General features: G+C 34.4%; 1 protein-coding gene across 1 annotated transcript in view; it reads left to right on the forward strand.

The window, feature by feature from the left end:
* The window catches only part of LOC111241668 (BURP domain protein RD22-like), a 20,261-nt gene that overhangs the window by 11,730 nt on the left and 2,284 nt on the right, over positions 1–6,247 (forward strand). The gene's annotated exons all lie outside the window — the stretch shown is intronic.

Below are 6,247 nucleotides of genomic sequence, written 5' to 3' on the forward strand. Positions count from 1 at the left end.
CTATGTTGTTTTCTTCATATGCATAATTTTCTCTTGTTTGTTTAGATACTTTAAGTGGCTTATATGTAAACTATGATGATGTGTGTTTTAGTTTGAGAGAAATAATAAGGACCAACNTTTCGTTTGAGTTAAATAACAAAAGTCTCTATAACTTTTTTTATTATTAGTTCTCTTATTAATATATTTTACATTTTTTATTTAATTTTTTTAATTTTATATTTTCAACTTGTTTTATTCATCTATATTATAAATTTAATTTCCTTTAATTACTTGTTTAACCATTTAATTTAAATTTAGTATTTGATTTTTTTATTTTATCTTTTATTTCATAATTGCATCATGATTTTATTTTATTATATTTAATCTCAGTTTCTCATATTTAATTATACATTACTTTTTACTCATGTCATTCACCATTATCTTTAATATATTGTAATCATTTCAAAATGGGTTAAATATATTTTCCGTCCCTTAAGTATCTCTCATTTTTTGTTTTAGTCCCTACTCAAAACATTGATGACATTTAATCCTTGTAGTATTATAACATGTAAAAATAGTCCTTAAAAATGGACGGCGTTAATTTTTGGTTAATGGCAATGCCACGTCTGCCAACACTATTCTCTATCTGCCACCAACACGTTCGAGCCCTATTGGAGGTGTTGTCGACGATACGTATCACCATGCCGCTGTCGACGCCGAAAAAGTCACTGCCCTTTACGGCGGACCACCACCACTTTGCCATTTCTCCTTCCTGCGAGAGGAAGAGGCATCTGCAGCGCAATAGAAAAGTAGTGAATCCAAAACAAAAGCCAAGCTCGTCATGATAGTAACNTCATGCCCCGAATCCGAAACTCATCACCACTTTGCTTTTTGTATACGGCTACAGTGGAAGCTGCAGTGGTCGAAGAGAAGATCCTTGGGGTTTTCATTGAGTTTTTTTATCACATCACAATGAGATAGAGAGAAAAGTGTTCAAATGAAATAGAATAGATGTTCCGCAATCATCAATCATCAATCATCAATCCAACCTTGCCAATTAACTGCACTGTGTTTTTGTTTGTTTGGGTTAAAGCTTGTTAGATAATAGAAGAAGGCATTGCAAAAAAGAAAGGAAAAGAAGACAAAAGAAAAGGAGCAGAGAAAAAAAATAGGAAAATCCAAAAGCTGGAGTTTGTTTTAAAAAAGAAAAATAGAGAGGTGCCCCACATCATCATACCCAGGCAAAGCAAAGCCAAGCCCAAACAAACAAACTCCTCTGGAAATCCTCTATCCCATTCGATGAAAAAGATTCAAAAACATTCACTGAGAGTAAGAATCAGATCGTCTAGAGATTGATGAAGGACGGTTCCACAAACGGGACGAACACCGGTTTCCAAAAGATGCTCTCCGTTTGCTTTGTAAGATGGGACCAAAAACCACGATTAGATAAATTTGTATAATTCAGATCTGTCAATAGAATATATTCCCCAGGGGAGTATCAACTCTCTAATTTCAAATCATGTGAAACCCTAAATAAAATACAAAAACACAGAAATAATAATAATAATAATAATAATAATAATAATATTGTCCAAATTTCAAATGATTGGAATACGGTGCTCCAAAGACCAAATGCAGTGGAGGAGGGATAGAGCTTTTCGCACTGAACCGAAGAGGGGAAAAGGGTTTTCATTGTAGGTGGCTCGCGGTGGCCATGACTTGGGGTGTTGGCGGCGCTATGGCTTGCGTCTCGAACAGTTTGGCTCACTCCAGACGAAGATCGACGGTGGAGGGAGAGAGCTTCTCCGATCTAAAAGGAAAAGGGAACTCGACACTAGAGTGGGAATGCCCCCGACAACGAACGACGGGGACGCTGGCGTCTTGGCCGATGAGAACGACGTCTTGGCCAGCGACTGGCGGTGGTTTGTCTCACCAACGATAAGGAACACAGGATCGTTTTCTCTCGCATCGTACGAGGAGTTCAAATGTTAAAAAAATGCAACGTGGCAGATAGTTCAGAGTGAACCTATCAGAATACGAGGCAAAGTCGTTAGCCACATCAACAAAAATTGACGGCGTCCATTTTTAAGGACTAAAGTTACATGTTTTAATACTAAGAGGATTAAATGCCATCAATGTTTTGAGTAAACTAAAACTAAAAATCAGTAATACTTGAGGAACTAAAAGCACATTTAACCCTTTCAAAATTGACATATAATTAATTTGTTTCATTTATTTATTTAATACTACATTCACTTTAATATTTTCAATGTTAGTCGTGTGTGCATTCACTTTTTCTCATAATTGTATTTAAATAAATTTTTAGCTTAATTTAAGTTTCTTTTTATTTCAGGACGTTCAGTTATATACTTCTAGACATCGTCATTTATTTATGGTTTTTTTTTTCTCAATTCAATTCAACATTTTAAACAATTTTATTTTCATTCACAATTTCTTTTAATTTTTTGTAATTATTATAAATTGATGTATTTTTTTTAAATTATTTGAACACTTAAANTTTTCTTTAGTTTTAAAAATCTAGTTATTTAAATTTTCATTATTTTATTCCAATTTATTTTATCACTTTTTTTGTTTTATGATTATTAATTCATTATCAAACAAACTCATTTTCTTTAAGTTATATTAGTCTTTTGTTCCTCATATTTGTTCGTAAATCTCAACTGGGTCTTCGTTTTTTTTTTTTTCNTNCCAATTGAATCCAAATACTTGTAAAATTTAGCTAATTGAGCCATTTCCGTTAAGTTTTCACTAACAGCGTCTGCACATGCTGAGGTGTAATTTTTTTTAGATCATATGGCATTGTCTATTAAATTGAATGACTTATTTATTGTACAATCAAACATTCCACGTAGATCACTTCATTGACATTGTGAAAAACATCATTAGGACGCAGAGGAACAAGTTGTCGTTGTTGATCACTTTGGAGTCCCTCAAACCCAACTGGTACACCGGCAACAATAGATCCATGATCCTCGCCAACTGCCAGTTTTGCTCCAGCTGCTGCGCAATGCTCTTGACCAATAACCAACTGCTACCCAAATTTAACCACAAGCATTCAATAAAAATCCCAACAAAAAGGAGGATAGGAACACTTAAAAGCCATCTTCATTGTCCAAAATTTCACACAATGATATAAAAAATGCATTTCACCTTTTTCCCCCGAAAACACAAAAAAAAAAGTTAGAGAGGGAGAAAATTACGAACCTCAACTTCGAGCTCAGTGATGTAAGTTGTGGGCAACCTTTTCCTTGTGCTTAATTGATTCCTCGTCGAAGCCAACATTGCGAAGGCGCTTCCAGATCTGTTCATCAGTGAGAGGGCTTTTCAAAACCCTAAAACCAAGCGTAATGGATAAGGATTTGGAGGAATTGGGAGTCGATAACTCAATCTCTGACTCCGAACGCGATTCTGAAAAAGCAAAACCCTTTCTCAATCTGCGTTCCGCTTCAATAATCGTGGCGTCTTCTTTGTTCACGGATCCTTATTCTTTACTTTGGTGTTGGAATTTAATTTGTGCGCGGTGGGACTTTGACATATTGGAACGTTGAAGGAAAACGTACTTTACCGTAAAAAAGAATCAATGCGACAATGGAGTGAATCTTTCGTTTGGCATTTTAGGGTTCTGAAATTTGGAAATTTGGGGTTTATTTATGTTCTTAATTTTTTATCTTGTAGTGGGGTTTATGGATTCAAAGTTGAGTTTTGGGTTTCTTCTTTTCACGATTGCAGCTTCTTGAGATTTCTACTTTAGAAATCTTCCGTTAGGATTTTCTAATTCTTGCAGTTCTGGTTCTTGATGATTGTAAGTGGTTATGCAAGAGGAGCAGCCATGGGGTCGTAGTGGACGGTGTTGGACGAATAAATTTCGTTATGTTAAAAACTCTTAATTTAAAAAAACAATCCACATAATAAAACATTTTTACATCAGTCGTGCGCACGTCATTACAGTTAGACGGTGTTAGTGAAAACTTAACGGAAATGACTTAATTGACTCAATTTTATAAGTATATAAACCCAATTAAGACAAAAAAAAAAAACAACCCACTTAAGATTCACGAACAAATATAAAGATGAAAAAGACTAATTTAACCTTTTCTTTATTATAATTTTTTTTAGAGAAAATGATGTATCGTAATAGGTATATTTCAACAATTGTGTCATTGAGATTCGAACGGGTTACCTAAATTATTAAATTTTGATCAATAATGTTTATTGCAATAAAAATGTTGTTTTCAAATAGCAACCTGACACCATTGGGTTTCGTTACATTACTTAACATCGCTTTTTTTTCTCATTAATTTTTTTTTTCATTTTCTTCTTTCTATTTAATTTTTTAAAAGATTATATATATATATATATATAAAGCAAAACTAAAAAAAATATTGATAATATATTGTTTTGTTGCGTGTTTGGCTTTAACCATTCTTACATAAACTTTTTAGACACAACTTGGTAGTGTGACAATGTGCATGTCTATAAGGATTTTGGTTAGGAAAGACTTAACACTTAAGCATGTCTATTAGTGACCCATTTCTCTTTTCTGGAAACCTACATGATACATTTGTTGAAGGTTTATAGTTGTTGGATGTTGCATGACCAGATCTTGGAGGGGGTGAATTACAATTATATGATCCCGAAATTGAGAACACCTTCGAGAGACTAAGAAAATTGGAAATGGAGGGGACAAAGGGAAAATAAGAATTAGAGAACCCAACCTGGTCTAAGATTCTATATAAAGTTATTTTTCTATTGCACCAATACCTTAAATGGTTGGTAACCGAGAAAGAACTTTGAAGGAACTCGCCCCACAAGATATATCTTGTGACACCTGGGCACTGACGAGGGCGGGAAGTGATCGTCGGTGCAAGAAGCATGGTGCAGGGGGCACGGACAAGGAGCGGCTCCTGGCAGGCTTCGAGTGGAAGGGGCACATGGACAAATCGAACATACACCGGAATGAGAGGGATCTGGAGAGTGTATAGGTATGGGACTATACAGTTGAAGGATANACCCAAATTCTCTGGATTAAAGGGTGAAGATGCCAACAAGAATTTGAGGGAGTTTCATGTAGTATGCTCTACTATCACTTCAAAAAGAACAAAAAATATCGATGGACAAAATCTATCGAAAATAATCAATATTCATTGGTAATGAAAAATTTTCAACAATTTATCAACGATAAAAAATTAATCAATAATTTCATTCAGTAACTCAATACAACAATATATTTATATATACAATTAATCACATATCCAACACATAAAAAAAATACTATAAAATTATAGGCTTACATTAAAAATAAATTTTAAAGATAAGAATCTGAGAGCATAAAAGGCAAATAACAATGGAGAAAGATGTAACTACTCTTGTTTTAGAAAGGTACACAATCTCACCATAAATATATAGTACCTAAACATAAATATAAACAACATATTAGTCTCAATATTGAACACAGACACAAAAACACACATAAAAATGAAGAGAATTGCACTTACACATGGATTATTACATATGGATTTAAATCCGTATATAATGAACAATCTACATACAAATATTATATACGGATCTATTATATATGGATATTTCATATAATTATTTAAAATGCATATCTTAAAGTTCACGAACCCTATTTTCTTCTTCCTCACTCCCATTGCAACCATTTCTCATTTGGAAAAAGTGTCCAACCACTCAACCTCCTTCAATTCCATTACCGAACCTATTCTTCTTTCTCTTTCACTACAACCCTCACTGAATCAATGTTCTAGACATGGTTATCTCTCGTCGAGCACTCCTTTAGTGGAGCCTTGGTTCTCTCTCCATGAGCCCTCCTAAGCCTTGGTTCTTTCGCGTTTTGGAATCCTAATTTTCCCTCATGCGAACTATCTTGTTGCGTCACTAGTACCATAGTTAATTTGTAAGTAATGTTTAATTCTCTTTGAGTTAAATTTTTGAATTGCAAAAACCTTAATCCTCCTTTTTTTTCTGTTGGACACAAAGTTGGTGTGCGATGTGATTCGCATATATAGGAGCCTTGCCATGTGGTTTTGTCCACAGAAGTTGACCAAGAAACGGGGTTGCAACAATACACCATAGCACCAGGAGTGAAGAAGATATCAGGAGATAAAGTTGTTGTGTGCCACAAGCAGAATTACCCTTATGCTGCTTTTTACTGCCACAAAACTGAGACCACCAGAACTTACTCTATGCCTTTGGAGGGTGCTAACGGGATCAGAGTTAAAGTTGTGGC

The sequence above is a fragment of the Vigna radiata genome, chromosome 5, assembly GCF_000741045.1.
Source record: "Vigna radiata var. radiata cultivar VC1973A chromosome 5, Vradiata_ver6, whole genome shotgun sequence".
Lineage (NCBI taxonomy): Eukaryota > Viridiplantae > Streptophyta > Magnoliopsida > Fabales > Fabaceae > Vigna > Vigna radiata.